The sequence below is a fragment of the Ursus arctos genome, unplaced genomic scaffold (genome assembly GCF_023065955.2).
Source record: "Ursus arctos isolate Adak ecotype North America unplaced genomic scaffold, UrsArc2.0 scaffold_15, whole genome shotgun sequence".
Lineage (NCBI taxonomy): Eukaryota > Metazoa > Chordata > Mammalia > Carnivora > Ursidae > Ursus > Ursus arctos.
The window spans coordinates 51,908,139-51,927,515 of NW_026622819.1; positions in this window are offsets into that span (position 1 = coordinate 51,908,139).

Here is a 19,377-nt window from a genome sequence, read left to right on the forward strand (position 1 = left end):
AAAATGCATATGTGTGTGCGCACACATGTGAGTGTATATATGTGTGTGTGTTAAAAGTCTGAATATTCGACAGTCCTAGCTTGGTTAATTCAAGATCTTCCTTAAAACAACCTAGTTTTTTAATAGAATCATTTTTGTAAAATACTTAATCTAAACTGAAATATCATCAGTTTGATTCTTTTATTCTCACAAAATTTCAAGTTATTTTAGCAGGGTTAAATAAATCCTACTATCCCTGCATCATTTTGCTTGTATTCATATTTCTTTTTTTTTTAAGTGATATGGCCAAGACTAAAAATGTACCTTGTGATGTTTCCATTTGAATGTCCTGCTATGCTTCTGAAATTGAGTTTATAAAAAAATAAATTACAAGAATTATTATAGTGTATTTAACTAATTCTCGTGTTTGAAGTCCCAGAAACATTTTTGTTGGCATTGCACACATAAAGTTTTAAATTTTCCTAGGTGAATTATAAACATAGAAAAAGGAGACCATATCTACTTTTTTTTGAGGTAGTACAAAACCAAGTACTATTAATAGCTAGATTTCAGCAATTTCAAATTTTCCTTCAAACACACATGCTAAATCTTAATTCAAAAGCATGTAAGTGAATTTTCTTTCTTTTTTTCCTAGTCTCACTACATTGATTCTGTGATGGGATTGACCTTATTTATGAAAAATAAACCCGTAATGCAATTTAAATTCTATAGAACTTCAAAATATCTTCAAAAATATCTTTAAATATAACAGTATTTTAAAATAAACACATTAAACTGCTGGTTATCAAATTATGCACCAGAAGGAAGTAATTAGAATAATTTATGTCATCATTAATTTCTCTCTACAATAGAGAGGTGTGAAAAATAGGCCACAGAACTACAATGAAAAGTCCCAAATTACTTCCGTTGGTGTTATTTTCAAGTCATATGTTAGCTTTACACAGTACAGTTCAGATTAGCCTGATTGTGCCAGAATAAGTTTTCCTGAAAGACTGACTGTGGTCCAAGTGATCTATTTTGTTTTCTTTTGTATGTCTGAGGCTTTTCGTTTGAAATACTCTACTTAGGGATGTGACAGTGATTGACGTGAATGGACATGACCTAACTCATTTTTCCTCCCTGTTCTTAGCCTTGTCACTTCAGACTCTAAACTAGTTTCTCCAGGCCTAAGGAAAGAGAGGAGCTGTAGGAAAGCAAGGTTATCACACTCTCTGGCCCCGTCCTCTGTAGCACTTCTGTTTGGCATCTGTATGAAGGGGGATTTCTGAACTCTCAGTTCAGCTGGTTATTGTTCAACAAATACTTCCCCAGTCAACCAGTAACATATGCTGGGCCCTAGGCTGAATCTTTTACATATATTATTTTATAAAAACTCACAAAAATCTTAAGAAGTAGATAACTTATCTAAGGACATGCCAGTGGTAATTAGCTGTATTAGAATTCTTGGTTGCAAGTCATAGAAACCAAAGTTAAATTTATATTAAGAACAAAAATAAGGATGTCATTTATTGATTTATATAATCAAAAACTCAGGGGTCACTGCTGGGTTTAGAAATGGCTTAATTCAAGGAGCCCAAATGATGTTCATTAGGACTTTGTTTCTCTATGTTACCTATCACTGCTTCCTCATGTGTTGGCTCCGTTCTCAGGCAGACGGTCTCTCCTGCAGTAGAATGATGGCTGCCACAGACAGACTGAAACAATACCCCTAGTAAAAGTGAAAACTTCCATTTCTAGCAGTTTCCTGAAAAGTCCTGGGCTTGCCTCTGATTGGACCAATTAGAGTAACATAGCCATCTTTGATGTTCGCAGGATAGAATATTCTGAGAGGGTTATGCTTGGGTCATTGAAATGGGGGTCAGGTACATCCCTTTCTCTAAACACAGAATTTAGAATAAAGGTGAGCTGATCAAGGTAAGATTGGAAGGCTGTTACCAGAAAAATGGTGAGTTGACACAGGAAGGCCAGTAATCACAGATGTGCAGTAGGGAGGCCAACCAGGATCTGATCCCAGGTTGTTTTATTATTGTTATTATTAATTCAAGCTCATGATAACAATACTATAGTATATCCCTTTCAAACTAAAGCGCTCCCTTCTCTAAAAGTTTTTATCCATTGGCTAATATTGCTCTCTCCTCAATAAAAAATAGCATGTATATAGTCTGAATCATTCCTTTCAGCAAATTAATATGCATTTTTGCAGTTGGTGCCTATTTCTTAAATTCATTAAAAAGTGAGCATCTTAGGAGCAAAGACCATCTTTTCTTTCTCTTTTGGGTAGTGCACATTGCAGGTTGACTAATGTGAATCACAGCACAAATATCCTCATGTACGCGATGTTTTATATACTGCTTCTGAATTTAGTAAGTACATCTTGACTTCAAAATAATGAGAATCGTTTCTTTTCTAATAAGTCAACAAACAAGCATCCTTAGTCTTCATATGATACCACACACTAAAAAACTGCTTTGATGCTTAATATCACTGACAGATGTTCTCAGAATTTAGGTGGTATTCTCAGGAAAATTATGATGGTTGTTGACGTTTATGAACAAGTCTCATATCTTATATATACTTGCTGTTTAATATGTGTGGCTTTTTAAACAAAGAATACATTAAGTATTTGAGAAATAGTCTAAGCATAGTTTCTCTGTTTTTAGTGGTTAGAATAAAGGTCTGGATTCAGAAAGGCTTAGATTCCAATCTTTTTTTTTAAAATATTTTATTTATTTATTTGACAGAGAGAGAGAGACACAGTGAGAGAGGGAACACAAGCAGGGGGAGTGGGAGAGGAAGAAGCAGGCTCCCAGCGAGGAGCATTTAGCCTGACGCGGGGCTCGATCCCAGGGACTCTGGGATCACACCCTGAGCTGAAGGCAGACACTTAACAACTGAGCCACCCAGGCGCCCCGGTTAGATTCCAATCTTGATAGATATGTGGACTTGGAAAATCTCAATGTCACTGAGCCTTAAATTTTAAAATTTGAGGGGATGTGGTAGGATTTATAAAATAATATATGTGAGGTGCCTAGCTCAGAGCACAATGCATTTAGCTGCCCAATAATAAATGGCTCCTTCCTTTCCTTTTCTCTCTTTACTTTTCCTGTCATGTAATTGTTATGGCCATTTTAGCATACTTACTTATACCTTCAAGCATCTGTCTGGACAGCAAAAGATGTCTTACAATATCAAGGCTACACATGAGTTCAGTGCTCACTTTGTAGAATACATTGCTGTTGCCATATTTGTGTCAAATTACCATGACCTTGCTTAGTTGGGAATGAAGAAGAGGAAGGCTACCCAACCCTCTTTAATGTCCCTGGTTAATTACTTATTCAATATGAGTTACTGACCTCCTCTTTGAATACTGTCTTGAAACAGATTTTTGTTAAATTACTTTGATGAACATTTACTGAGCATCTGTTTTTGAGAGTCAGTCTGTTTGGGCTCACGTCCCACTTCTGCCCCTTACTATAAGTCTGTGTCTTGAGCAAGTGATTTACTTTCTTCATCTGTAGAATGCAATGATCATAATGCCAAAGAATTAGATGTGTAGGGGGTGCTATGAGCAATACTCAATAAAACTTAACACGTAGTCGTCATTATCAAGTGTAGTATGAAGATGAGTGAGAATTTGTCTTTATTCCCCAAGTATTCCCATCTAATAGTGGAGGGAAAGAGATAACTCTATTGTGATCTAAACTGTATGCTAAAACAGAGGAAAGGGAGTTACAAAAATGGTGAAGAGGAAATTAATTTTTACCACAATTACCCTTATCTACTTGAGGCACAGTGATCTTTTTCTACTGTTGAAGGATTAATAGAAAGTGATGTTATTACCTGTTTATTCCACAAAGTTTATTCTGTAGCATGTAGTCTTGAACTGTGTCACTTTTTGCATAGACCTGTTAATTATCCCCAACAATATAGTAGTTTCCTTGTCATCAGGAACTGGTAGACACTTCAGTGTTTGTTGAATTGAGTTAATAAAACTCATGTTTTAAAAAGCCTAAACAAGGAAATCTTGAATTTAGTAATAAGCTGGAGAGCTAGTCTTAATTCATGGGATATACAAAACCAAATATTTGCAAGGAGACCCTTTTGCATCTGGATGGCTACAAATTTTGGGGTTTATTTTGAGCTGAACTATTAAAATAAGCAGCAATTGTTTCTGAAGGCATGCAGCAAAGTTATTATTGAATTTGCCCATAGAATTAATTTTTTGGATGTTGCTAAGAAAATACTCTGATGTCATTTACATATAGGCAGAATAGCCTAAGTTTGAATCAGGTAGCCCCAAGATCAAATTCTGAGTCCTCCTACTCCTCATGTGTGAAAACTTTTCTGAGCCTCCAAATCTTTTTCTATAGAATGGGGCTATAATAACCACTTTACTTGTTGTGGGAAGTAAATGTGATTATGCACATAAAGGATTTATGTAGCAAGTGCACAATAAATGGAAGTCATAATAATGATAGTCCTTTATTGTTTGAAACAATCACATCCATATTGTTTATCAATTCAGAAACAGTTTTCTCTGTAGGTTGATTAGACACCTTTTGGTCCTGAGAACAAAGAGTATGTCCACAAGGGGCCGTTTTCCCTAATGTATTTCTAACTGTCTTTGAAAATTACAGAATGACTTACGTACTCTGAGGGGATAGTACCATCTGTTCAATTTTTAGATCAAATAAGGAATGAAAAGAATGTATGGAGCACGGGGGACCCAGCAATGTCTCCTCTGATGTCTTATTGCTTCTCTTCATTTTTATGATTAGGCATTAAATTTTACAATTTTTTTTAATCCTTCCCCAGTGCATTGACTATTACTAAAAACTATAAAAGAATGAAATCTAGAAGTTAAAAATGAGGAATCTGGAGCCATATTTCCCATGTGACCTTTGGCCAGTCACTTAGATGAAATGTGTGCCTCAGTTTCCTCATCTAGAAAATGAAGACAATAATGTTATCTATCTTTTAGATTTGTTGCACACACTAAATAAATTAATGGACACAAGGCCCTTAAATAGCACTTCACACATAGCAAGTGTCATATACATGTTAACTATTATTGGTACTCTCTCTTCCTGAATGAAATCTGTTTCCTATTCCTACATCTACCCCTAAATTTTTTTTTTACCACTTTCACAATTTTTTCCAATACCTACAATATTTCCTTAAATTAAATTCAGTTTTTATTTAGCTTTATATTGCACATTTATAGCTAGATATAAAATCATGAATGTTTTGTGCTTTGTATATTTTTATCATTATACATGAAATAATATATATAACCTTATAAAAACAGTTGTCTGTGTATCACAATTCCCTCATACTGCCAGTATTATATATACCACATTTATTTACAGTTCTGTGCCATTTGCTTGAAGATTCAAATCCAACCCCAGAATATCTATTTTCAATAATATGCAAAACTAGGAATATATATTAAGAGAGAGCGAGAGAAAGAAGTGTTCTATAAATAAAGCCATACTGATTATAGCCATTTATTATTAAAGTCAACCTAGGTTCATATTGCTTATCTATTCAGAAATAATTTTCACTGTAGATTGATTAGACACTTGGCCCTGAGAACATAGAATGTTTGTCCTGAGAACATAGGTCCTGAGAACATAAAATGTTTGTCCATGAAATATAGTTCATATAGAGAAAACATATACATATGTGTGTGTGTGTGTGTGTGTGTATATATGTATGTATACACGAGTACATATATGTGTGTGTATGAGAGGGAGACAGAGATAAGCTCCAGTGAGGCCTTAAAGACATGCAAAATGTGAATAAATTGTGGTGTATTTTTCTTAGTAACATCACATGGTTCATACTGGAAAATGTTTAATAGTAGCGTCTATGTGATGAGCTTTAGCTGTAGCCATGAAAACACTCTTTAATGGTGGTAAGTGACAGATTTATCCTCTTAAATAGCACTATGGTATCCCATCTGACCTTAAGAAATTACCAAGAAATTCTCTAGAAATAGAACTATTAAATGGTAACCTCTTAGAATGACAGCTAAAGGATCTGCTAATCATTTAGATCTCTCAGTAGAAATCCATAGATAACTATTGTTTAATTGGTGAATGTGGTGTGACCTACTCATCCCGATGAAGTCCTTCTTCCCTAAGGTTCATCTGACCTTAAGAAATTACCAAGAAATTCTCTAGAAATAGAACTATTAAATGGTAACCTCTTAGAATGACAGCTGTCTCTGTAAAGGATCTGCTAATCATTTACATCTCTCAGTAGAAATCCATAGATAACTATTGTTTAATTGGTGAATGTGGTGTGACCTACTCATCTCGATGAAGTCCTTCTTCCCTAAGGTTCATCCCTTGGGATAATAGGAATGAGCCTGAGGAATAAGGAATTAATTGCAGAAAGATAATGAGCATGGTTTCAATCAGGCTGAGGGGAGAGACGATGGAATAGAGAACTTAAATCTCAAGATTCTGATTTATCTACTTTATTATTAATTAGAAAAAATACTAAGCATGACACCAAACTAGGTACTTGTATAAGTACAGAGTTAAAAAGAGACAAACTTAAAAATGAAACCTAGTCTCAGTGCTTTCATTTAGAATCTGAGTAGGAAAAGCTCCACGCAGTGTGCATAAAGATTGGAGATGCTTTCAGAATCCTTCCTTTCTATAGTCACTGCCTTCTACTCTTCTTTGGTCGAGTACAAGTTCATACCTTTATGTCAGAAAACAGAGTTAGACAATGTCTTCCCCCAAACACCTTCAGCTTGCTTATGCTAAGAAACAGAACAAAACAAATAGACAACAACAGAAGAACTAGTCCTCTGATGTTACCAGTTCCTTTTTGGCCAAGTGGGTACATGCATACAATATATGCTGCCACTTAATTGACATGGTTACTTAATGGCCATGGAGTTTTAGACAAAGCATTTAATCTCTCTAGGTCTTAGGTTCCTAATAAGAAAATGATAATACCAATGCCTTCCTCTTAGCAGTTTTTTTTTTTTTTAATTTATTGTGGTAAGAACACCTAACATGAAATCTACCCTCTTAACAAATTTTTAAGCATACAATACAGTTTTGTTAATTACAGGCACAATATTGTACAGATCTCCAGACCCTATTCATCTTGCATAATCGAAACTTTGTGCCCATTGATTAGCAACTCCCTATTTCATCCTCCCCTGCCCTCCCAGTCCTTTAGAATCTACCATTTTACTCTCTGCTTCTGTGAGTTTGACTATTTCAGATACTTCATATAAATGGAATCATGTAGTATTTGTCCTTCTGTGACTGGCTCTTTCACTTAGCATAATGCTTTCAAAGTTCATCTATGTTGCTGTATATGGCAGGATTTCCTTTCTTTTTAAGGTTGAATGATATTCTGTTGTATGCTATACCACATTTTCTTTATCCATTTATTATCTATCAGTGGACATTTAGGCTGTTTTCACAATTTGGCTATTCAGAATAGTGCTACGGTGACCGTTAAGGTGCTAACATCTCCTCGGGATCCTGATTTCAGTTCTTTTGGATATATACCCAGAAGTAGAATTGTTGGATCATATGGTAATGCTATTTTTAATTTTTTGAGGAACTTCCATAATGTTTTCCTTAGCGGCTACACCATTTTGCATTCCTACCAGCTGTGGACAGTGTTCTCTTTTGTCCACATCTTCACTAACATTTGTTATCTCTTGTCTTAATGTAGCCATTCTAACAGGCATGAGATAATATCTCATTGTAGTTTTGATTTGTTTTTCCTTGATGATTGGTAACGTTGAACAATTTTTCATGTACCTGTGGCCATTAGTGTGTTGTCTTTGGACAGTTGGGTTTGTCATAAATGGCCTTTATTGTGTTGAAATACATTTCTTCTACACCTTGTTTATAGAGCCTTTTGTTTTTTTTAGTCATGAAAGGATGTTGAATTTGTCAAATGCCTTTCCACATTTATTGAAATTATCATGTAATTTTTGTCCTTCATTTTGTTAATGTTTGTTAATTAATTTCACATTAATTCATTTGCAGATGTTGAACCTTCAGACATTCCAGGGATAAATCACACTTGATCATAGTGTATGATTCTTTTAACATGCTGTTGAATTTAATTTGCAAATATTGAAGATTTTTTATCTATATTCATCAGGGATATTGGCCTGTAATTATCTTTTCTTATGGTGTCTTTGGCTTTTGTATGGGTAATGCTGGCCTCAGAGAATGAGTTTGGAATTGCACCTTCCTCTTTAATTTTTTGGAAGAGTTTGAGAAGGATTGGGGTTAATTCTTATTTTAAATGTTTGGTAGAATTCACTAGTGAAGCCATCTGGTATTGGGCTTTTCTTTGTTGGGAAGTTTTTGATTACTGATTCAATCACCTTGTAATTTGGTCTGTTTAAATTTTCTGTTTATTCATGATTCAGTCTTGGTAGGTTGTATGTTTCTAGGAGTTTATTCATTTCTTTTAGGTTATCCAGTTTTTTGGAATATAATTGTTCAGAGTATTCTTGAGGTCTTTTTAAATGTAATTAATTAATTTATTTTATTTCTGTGGCATCAGTTGCAATGTTTACTCTTTCATATCTGATTTTATGTATTTGGATCTTGTCTCTTTTTTTCTTAGGTAGTCCAACTAAAGGTTTGTCAATTTTCTTTATCTTTTCAAATATCCAGCTCTTCATTTTGTTGATTTTTCTGTTGTTTTTCTATTCTCTATTTCATTTATCTTTACTCTAATCTTTCTTTTTTTTTCTTCTCCTGCTAACTTTGGGTCTAGTTCATTCTTTTTCTAGTTCCTTGGGATATAAAGTTAAATTGTTCGAGATCTTTCTTCTTTTCTAATATAGGCAAATTTACCACTATAAACTTCCCTCTTAGTACTACATTTGTTTCATCCTGTAAGTGCTGATATTTTGTATCTTCTTTTCATTTGATCTCAAAATATTTTCTAATTTTCCTTTTGATTTCTTTGACCCATTATTTGTTCAAAAAGTGTGCTGTTTTGGGGCGCCTGGGTGGCACAGCGGTTAAGCGTCTGCCTTCGGCTCAGGGCGTGATCCCGGCGTTATGGGATCAAGCCCCACATCAGGCACCTCCGCTATGAGCTTGCTTCTTCCTATCCCACTCCCCCTGCTTGTGTTCCCTCTCTCGATGGCTGTCTCTATCTCTGTCGAATAAATAAATAAAATCTTAAAAAAAAAAAAGTGTGCTGTTTAATTTTCACATAGTTATGAATTTCCAATTTTCCTTCTGCTACTGATTTCTAATTTTGTTCCATTGTGTTTGGAAAAGATACTTGGAATGGTTGCAGTCTCCTTTTTTTTTTTTTTTTTTTTAAAGTAGGCTCCACGCCCATCATGGAGCCCAGGATGGGGCTCAAACCCACAATCCTGAGATCAAGACCTGAGCTGAGATCAGGAGTCAGATGCTTAATCGACCAAGCCACCCAGGTGCCCTGATTATAGTCTTCTTAAATTTGTTAAGATTTATTTTGTAATGTAACATGTGATCAGTCCTGGAGAATATTCTGTGCTCACTTGAGAAGCGTATATATTTTGCTGCTGTAGAGCAGAATGTTTTGTGTATATTCAATTCCAAAATGTACAGGAAAAACACTGTTTTTTGTCTAGTCACAGAATACTCTGTACTGCAAATGTGTATATGTGTGTGTGTGTGTGGGGGGGAGTTCCTCACACCGACCACTTCTATGATGCTATTTGGGTGTCCTGCAATTCGGCTCAATTTTGACACCATCTACCTGGAATTAGCATCAGATCCCACAGGTTAAGGGCTCAGTCCTACAAGCCTGCTCCTTCCCACTTCAGATGCCCATCATAAGTCTAAGTGCTTCTGACCTACCAGCTATAAGTTCGAGGTTCCCATGACTCCGTCCTCAGGTTTGATTAATTTGTTACAGTGGCTCACAGAACTCAGGAAACAATTTATTAGCAGATTGCTCATTTACGTTAAGAGGATGTAACTCAGGGATAGTAATATGGAAAAGAAGCGTAAGGTACGATATGGGGAAAGGAGTATGGAGTATCCATGCTCTCTCCAGGTGTGCTAGCATCTCAGCACCCCCACATGTTCACATGTTTTCAATGCAGAGTTATCTAAACCCTGTCTTTTTGGGTTTTTATAGAGGTGCCATCAAATAGGCATGATTGATACAGGTGATTAAATCAACTCCCAGACCTTTTTTCATCCCTGGAGTTTGGGGGGTGGGGCTGAAACATCCAGGCTCTAATCATATGGTTAATTCCTTTGGCCACAAGGTCCCATTCTTAGAGGATGTCAAAAGTGACATCATTAACATAAACTCAGATGTGATTGAAAGGGGCTTGTATTCTTCAGGTACATAATTTCTGTAAATTTTTTTTACTGAAATTCTCATTTTGTTCTTGCATTGTTCTCCTGATCTCAGTGAGTATCTTTATGATGATTATTTTAAATTCTCTGGGAAGTAAATAATACATTTTTATTTTTTAGGGCCATTTTCTAGAAATTTATTTTGTTCCTTTGTTTAGAACAATTTGCCTGTTCCTTCATTTTCCTTGACTCTGTATTGGTATGTGCATTACACAAAACAGCCACTTCTGGTCTTTGTGGCTTGAGTCATGTAGGAGAGGACCCTCAGCGATTAGCCTGGCCAGAGATTCTGGGTCTCTCAAATCTTTTTGCTTGTCCAGTCTGCTCTCCTTTTTCTTAGTGGCCCCAGGAATCTAAATTTTGCTGGGACCCATTAACACTCTTAGATAAGCAAGACTGAAGCCAATTCAGGCAGCCCTCAGATAACTTGGGTTATTGGATGCTCTGTCCAACTCTTTCCCTCTTCAGGGAAGAAGCTATGAGCTGTTTTCAATTTTTAAAAAAAATTTTATTTATTATTATAATTTTTTTATCTGCTCACACTGAGCTGCGCCTTGGGGAGTAGGCACAGTGACTGCCAGACCAAACCATCATCACTCTTACTGGTTCCAGATGACTCTGGTATGCCATAGTCATCAGTGCTCTGAGAGAGGTGAGACAGAGGCCAGTCATCTGGGTATCCCCAGAAGGAAAAGTTGAGGCTGAGTGGAAGAAATCTTTTCCTTATAGGAGAGACTTGTGATATTTATAGACAGAAAGGAAGAGATGAGAGGGAGTTATGAAGTTAGGATACAAGGGTAAGTAGCTAATTGATGAAGTAGGTTTCAGGAGAAGTAGAATAAAACCAGTGACGCACGTGTCAGGCAAGGACTTGAAAGACATTAGGATCAGATTTTTCTCTGATAGTAAAGGAAAATGATTGAAAATGTTAGTAAGGTTAATCTTACTGACCTCCCCTATTCTTTCGCTGTTTGTTTCTTTTGTGATAAAATTGACTTGATAAAATCATAAATTTTGAACATATAAGGCAACTCGTCTACAGAGTCATTCAGATATGGGTAACAAGGATAAATATGTTTTAGAAGTGAGCAAAAGAAACGGTGTGGATCACGGCTTGTGTTCTTCTTGTACTGTCATCAAGAAGCATCAAGTCGTGTGTTAAGTCCAATTTCAATTATATAAGCCCCAGGAAGTAGTGTATTTACATGTTCCACCAATCTATGGTCTTGCATTCCTTTAATATTTTATTAAAATTATGAGGTTTATCTCACTTATTATAAGGATACCTCAAATCTCTTTTATAAAGTAGTAGATGAACCATGAGTAAATACTGAGGATGTTTAGGAAATAATTCAGTTATGAGAGAGATGGGACCATATTACTGATTATTTAAAAATGATGAAAAATTTGAAGAGTTACCGTAGGCCTTTGTGTACAGTTTGGATATCCTGAAGATGAGAAAAGGCCTTTAGAATAGCAGGTGTCTGCCACAGACCAGTGGCAGCCTGAGAGAGCACAGAGAATCCTGTGGCAGTCACAGAGTTGAAGCCTTTGTGTGTCATGGTTTGCTTCAGCAATTCAGTAAGCCAAGTTCAGAATCTCCTAAGACCATTAAACTCTCAGCCCTAATTTGTTCCTCTCCATGGTGAAATTACCCATAATGCTAAAAGATACAATCCCCCCTTGATATGGTCATGAATTGACTAAATCCAAAAGCCAACATAACTGACATGAAGTTTAGCACTGTCCTTTCTAAGAGACGAAGCACCAGTATAAATCTCTAGACATGAAAAGACACAAGAAAATTATTTTTTCAGAGTCTGTGATTAAACATAATAAATTAGTTAAGTGCCACCGCTGAGATTTGTGCTGTAGGAGTATAGTTCAGAACTCCAGTGAGAGCTTGTTGGAGATCTTAGTAAGGAGGGCATGTATTGCATGGTGCACTGGGTGTTGTACGCAACTAAAGAATCATCGAACTTTACATCAAAAACCAGGGATGTACTGTATGGTGACTAACATAATATAATAAAAAAATATTATTATAAAAAAAGAAATAATTTGTTTTGGAGAGGCCTTACATTTCTGCAAAGAAATAAAATAGACTACAAGTATTTGTAGAGACAAGAGAAGCTATAAATGGGATTTTGTTGTTGTTCTGAAAATGTAAGGGGAGGGTCTTTATTTTTCAGGGAGACTCAAGATAACATTCTAAGGGCTGGAGAGAAAGTTCGACCGTTAAGTAGACAATAGCATTCTCCCGGTATGAACCCTCCAGACAGGAGTCTGGCCTATTTAAAATAGAGGAATCACAACACTCTTTGGATACAGTCATGTCATGTAATTTCTTTTGCTTTCAAACATACCTTTACTGACTTACTACAGTCACTAACTGAGAATAAACACTCCCTACTCATCTTTTCTTCCCCTTTATCAATAGTATTGAGGTGGTTCTTTGTAGCTCCCTTTAGTCCAAACTTTAAGTGTTCCTCCTCCCCTAACTCAAGTCTTTTATTCCCATAATAATGATATGGGAAGACACTCCTTTATTAACTTTCTATAGGAGCTGAAGTTCCCATGGGGCCATAATTGCTAACCAGAGTTGAAGGCTTAGCAATTAAATCCCCCATGAAAATATATGAATAAAAGTAGAAATGTTATGGGCTGATTTTTTGACTAAACTTCTGCCAGCTCTTGCTATGTTTTATGAAGAAATGCCGGCATGTTCAATAAATCTCAGCTGGCTGTTGTCCAGGAGAAATTATCACCAGCCCTTTGAAGGATCTCTGGCTTCTCCTTAGGAAAGGGAGGGGAGGAAGAATCATTCTGGTTCATTCTGAGTTGTGCATTATACATTAAATTAAAATATATGTTTCTCCCATTTAGCAGTCTGAATAATAAAAGCTGTATACAGCTGCAACAACTCTGCTCTATGCATTTTAATGACTGATTTGTGAATATACTAGAATTATAGCTGCTATTCAAATATTTTCCTTTTTTAAGAAGTCACAAATCCCTCCCTTTAAAAATGCACAGACAAACACTTTATAATCTTTTAATAATTTGTACTAAAGGGTTTTAAAGCTTAGAATATGTGGAAATTATTTGTTTTAGGACCAGTAAATATAATGGGCTTGTCAATATGGTATTCAAATAACTGTCAAAATATTTGGAGTATCTCCAATGAAAGGAAACTAACTCGATTTCTGCATTCAAATGAATTCTAAATAGAAAAAGTGATATACAGTTCAAAAGGAAGCATTAGACTATAAAGCACCTTTCCATTTCTCTAAGGAATTGTGATCTACTGCTCAAATAGACTTTTAAATGGTTGCCGAGTTTTCAGACTTCTCAGATGTTCAGACTTAAATCAGTTTGAACTAGTTAAGTAGAGTCACAATTAGAATTGTAATTTCTTTTCTTTCCATTTTTAACCAGTTGCGAAGAAAGCTAATAAAATTGGGAAATGAACATCTGCAACCTTTAATATGGTAACTAGGTCTTAGAAGGGTGAAACAATGCTTTCTCTACCTCCAGAGGTTATTTTGCTAAGCGCAATGCCAGGTTTGACATAGGAGCTCTGTACTTTTTGTATAATGACCCATTAAGCACAAACCGAAAGTTTTCTCTGATGGGTTCTAAAAACCAGGAGATTTAGAGTCAACTTATAAGAAAAAAAATGACATGTTATGACGAAGATTAATAATATGATATCCTTAATTTCTCATAGAAACTTAGAAAGTGTCTATTAGCTAAGCAGCCAAGAGCTTAGGATGCTTATGATCAATGTAAGGAAATTCCTGGTAATTTGCCATTAATTCAGAAGTCCATTCTTAGGTTGGAAACATGAGAGTAAAGCATGAAATTCTCTGGGATCTTTGGCAGAGCAAATGAACAGAAGTAGCTCCCCTTAGCATTTGCTCATTTCAGCCTCAAATAACCCCATCTCTTAGTGCTGCCCCCAGAATCTCATTTTGTAAAGCTTAGTTTCAAAAAACATTTTTGAGTATTTTTAAAAGCTGGAAAATAATGTTTTGTTTCTGAATGTGTTAGTGGTATATAGCACTGATGATTCAGACTTCTGTCTTCCTAAGAAGTCTTTTGTATCTGTAAAGTGATCTAATTATCTGTTTTGAGGATTCATTTAGAAATGCCCATTTGGAATTGTTGTTCTGGAACAGAGATCATTAAACTTTTTCTGTGAAGGACTGGAGAGTAAGTTATTTGGGCTTTGGGGACTCTGTCTGTGACCATAACTCAACCCTGCCATTTAGTGCAAAGGGAAACATAGACAATACGTAAACATGTATATGGCTGGTGTATTTGGCCCATAGGCTGTTCTAAGGGCGATGGTTCCCAACTGGTGCTTGTATGTGATGGGGAGGGAACTTTGGGAAGTTCATTGGATGATAAATGTTGAGTGAATCTGTACTGGAAACTTTCATCTTTTTTCCTAACAAGAGTTAACAGGAAATCCTTTTTTCCCCCCCCAGAAATAATAATTTGGTGGGGTTTGTAGTTCATTAAAAATTGCACAAATAATATAAATGAGAGTCAGAAATCACTTTTAATATTACTACATCATTAACATGTATAATATAAAATAGTGATATCCAATAGAAATGTCTTATGAGACATATATGTTTCAAATTTTCTAGCAGCCACATTAAAAAAGAAAAAAAGAAAAAGGAGTGCCTGGCTGGCTCAGTTGGTGGAGCATGCGACTCTTGATCTCAGGGTCATGAGTTCAGGCCCCACACTGGGCATGGGGCCTACTTAAAAAAAAAAAAAGTAAACTTAACTTTAATAATATATTTTATTGAACTCAATATAAAATATTATACTATGTAATCAATATTAAAATGTATTATTTTTCAAAAGATTTATTTATTTGAGAGAGAGCAAGTGGTGGGGGGGAGGGATAGAGGGAGAGGAAGAGAGAGTCCCAAATGCACTCAATGCTGAGTGTGGAGCCCAACATGGGGCTTGATCTCATGACTATGAGATCACTACCTGAGCTGCAATCAAGAGCGGAACTCTTAACTGACTTTGCCACGTAGCTGCCCCAATATTAAAATTTACTAGTGGAGTATTTTATATTATTTTTTGTACAAAGCCTTTGAAATCTGGTGTATGTTTTATTCTCACAGAAGATTTCGGCTTGGACTAATCACATTTCCAGTGCTTAGTAGCCACATGTGGCTAGTGACTACCATATTGGACAGCGCAGGAAAGGAACATACATGTTACTTCTTGAATTATTCACTGGATTATATTTTGAGAAAAAATGATGTAGGACATAGGACAGATTGATGCTGTCTTTCTCCTCCTCTAGAGCATTGCGCCTGGCAGCGGCCTAAAACATCTTCATAACACAGCATTTTGGGTGGTCACTGCCAAATCAAGAAAGCTGGCTGTTAGGAAGAAACCTCTCTGCCAGTTTGCATAGAGACCATAAGATGGGTTCACCACGTAATCGATCATTTGAAATCTCAGGTCTCATTTCAAAGAGTTATTTTCTTTTATTTGCCAATGAGAAGTCAAAACTTCCAATGCCAGGAGAGACCAGGGAGATAGAAAGGAGAGAATCCAGCTGGGTGAAGACAGTAGATAGTAATGGGATGGACCATCTGTGGCAAATGGCAAGTATATGCCCTCCTTGAAGTCTCCACAATCCTAAAACCAAGCACTGTGTCACCAAACAAAACACGTCCATAATGCCACCACTGGTGTCCAGACCTACTGGTTTGCAGTCTCTGGCTACACACACTAGCCTAAAGATGTGTGGCTGTTCCAAAAGAATTAACATTTTTGGATTATAACAGTTTAGTCTTGTCTGATCTTTGCCAGTCTTGGGGATCAGGTGATATATAAGTCTGGCCTCACTCTCCTTCTGCCTTTCTGTCCATGGGGGGGATCCTGCTTGAGTCTGTCACAATTCCCTTTGCTGGCAACTCTACCCTTGTTTACCAACCAAGAAAAAATGCCCATATACGAAGCCTTCCCAATCTCTTGCAAGTGTTCCTAGTCATACAGATCCACAAAGCCAAAACTCAAAAAGCTCTGGAAACCAAAAGCTTTTAAAAACTCATCTAGTAATAAAATTTTACCTGATTTGAATTCATTTATAAGTGAAATTGGACTTTGCTGGATGTGAGTCTCTTTATAGGTGTTTACTTAGCTAACAAGTGTGGAAATTCATACTGCAGTTATATTAATGTTTTTGAATATAAGTGCTGTCAGAGATCCCACTGGGATGGTTGTGTAGTATATCAGATTCATACCATGTTATCATTCTAATATCAGAAAAGTTATGAAACACATCTGGCTCCAATGGTGCCTTTATTAGTGGACCTTTATTACTACTAGTAGAAGTAGTAGTATTAAATAGTTATTTAATAGTAAGTAGTAGTAAATATGCTGTAGGTACTTTACATATTTTAACTGCTTTATTCTGTACAACAATCCTATTAGTTATGTAATATTATTACTTTCTTTTATAGCTGTGAAAAGGAAGGTATAGTGGAGTTAGGTAACTTGCCCAAGGTCACACAGTTCCTGAGTGGCCCCACTAGGTAATGTCAGTAATCAAACCCAGGCAGTCTGGCTTAGAGTCTTTGGCACTGTGCAGAAGCCTAAGTCTTTGTTATGGGACCCCCTTACTTGACATTTAATCCGCAAATATTCTGTCTCCTGAACTAGAATTCCTGCTCCTTTAAGGCAGAGATTGTCTCCCTGATGCTTCCTACCTGGCAAAGGTAAACATAGCAGCCTTTGTAGCAAAGAATCACTAGGTTAAAGAGTTAGGAATTCCAGGAACATACCATATAAATTCTGTAGATTATATTCCCTTTTGTTCTGTCTTCTACAAAACTTACTGAACTTTGCATGACTTGACAATTTCTAAACTCTGCCTCCATCAGTGAAAATAAGCACAGACACAACCATGTATGTTATCACTTCAACTACAAAGAAGATGAGTTTTGCTTTCGGATCCCATGCGTTGAATGTTTACTCTGAGCTATGTAGTATGTAAAAGCTATGTATGTCTTACCTCAGTTTATCCCCTCTAGTTTCTGGGGGGATGCTGCTATTATTCCCATATTACACATGGAGATTGGGAGATGTGTGATCCTGATGCTAGGAAGTGGTGAAATCGTTTTAAAATTTACGTGGTTTGACCCCATAGCCCACAATCTTCCTTGTTTTCCTTCTTTAAAGGCCTCTCCCTTTCTTCAGGGACTACTTTCTAGGATGCTGCTAGAGTTACATTTCTAAGACAAGTCACTTTCTAAATTCAGTCTTTCTTTCTTCTCACATCTGTTACCCCTCCACTTTACCTTGGAGGACTTGAAAGTCTCTGAATATTTTATCCCCTCGCCATAGACAATACTCATTAATTCTCATAACAATATTATGGATTTGTGCTATTGATGTTTCAATTTAACAGATTACGGACAGAATTGAGACCCACAGACATTAAGTAATTTACTCAGATTCACATGGATAATTTGTGGCTGAACTGGAATTCAAGCACAGGTCATCTGATGTAAAATCTCACAACCTTATAGCCCATATTATCCTGCCTCTTATTGAATTAGTTTCTATGATTTCATTGCTCTAAGAGCAAATTATGATTATTCAAAGAAAACCCTAAAATAACCCATGGAACTTTTAATTGAACTTCCTGCCTGACTCAGTGAAGAAACGTGAACTTAACTGAATATTCTTCTCAGATTCACTAGGGGTATTTTTTTAGTCTTTGCATAAGGTATTTATTGTGTGCCTCTGTTCAGCCTATACATTACATTTTCAAAGCCAGAGTCAGTTTCCATTTAGTCATATTTATCAGCAAAACACAGTCCAAGTCACTAAAATAAAAACTAAATGAAATAAGAGGACAAAGGTTGAATAAAAAAGTCCTGAACAAAAGCCCTTTGACCACAAATGGATGCCAGATTGGGGATTTGTTTTTCAAAAGTGATTAATCATAGCAATCATTAGTAAACAGTAGTGCACATTTGCATGTCACCTCTTTATGTATTAAACAAAGATTTGATCAACCCAGCCCCAACTCATTCTGTTGGACTGTTGGAACTTTTTAAAGAACATCAGTGTAGTTTATAAAAGACTCCATGAGCTCTCTGATTGATTGGAAGTTTAAAAGAAGAACAGGAAGCTTTTTCCTTTCCTTGGGCTTAAGTCCTGTGAGGATGTCTCCAGATCTTCAAATAAGTTCCTCCAAGGGAGAAAAACTCCAGCACTTACAACATGTAATCTCAGTGCCTGGGGACTCCCTGTCACCTCATGTTGGAAGTGTTTGGCGAGCTATGCAAATCACGAAGATTGGGTAATAAAAACCCACCACCATCCAACCAGGGAAATCTATTACTCACCTCTTCTATTAATAGAGTTAGAGGTTCGATTTCACACTGCAAAAAGCTCAGATTTATTTTGCTTACTTGAATCTCAAAGCTTGAGTGGGCTCCGATTTGGGAAATGTAAATTCTGCTTCCCTTTAAACTAAATAATAGTTCTATTTATAACACTTGTCATAGCCTTTATACTCCTTTTTCTGCATATAAAATGCTGCAATACATATACCTACTCTAATGTTTCTAGTAGGGGATGTTTAGCCCACTGATTTATTAGAAAATAGGAAAAAAAGAACCATGCTCACCTGGGGGTAGGGGGAGGTGTTGGAGGACTGTTGCCCATTCCACCCACTTATAAATGAGAGGTGAAAATCCATCCTGTTCATTTATCAATTCACATGGAGCCTTTTTTTGTTGTTGAGCTGTTTGATTTGATAGCAGAAACGTGCTGAGGGTTTTGTTTTAAGACAATTCCATTTCTCAGGATGCCGCCTACCTTTTGTGTATCTATCATTTAGAAAAACGGTGAATAGAAGCTAAAGCAGCTAATAGCCAATTCCAGTTCCCATTTTTTTCTGTGGAAGACAGTTTCTCTGTTAAAATGGTAACAGCTAAATGCAAAACTAACCTAACCA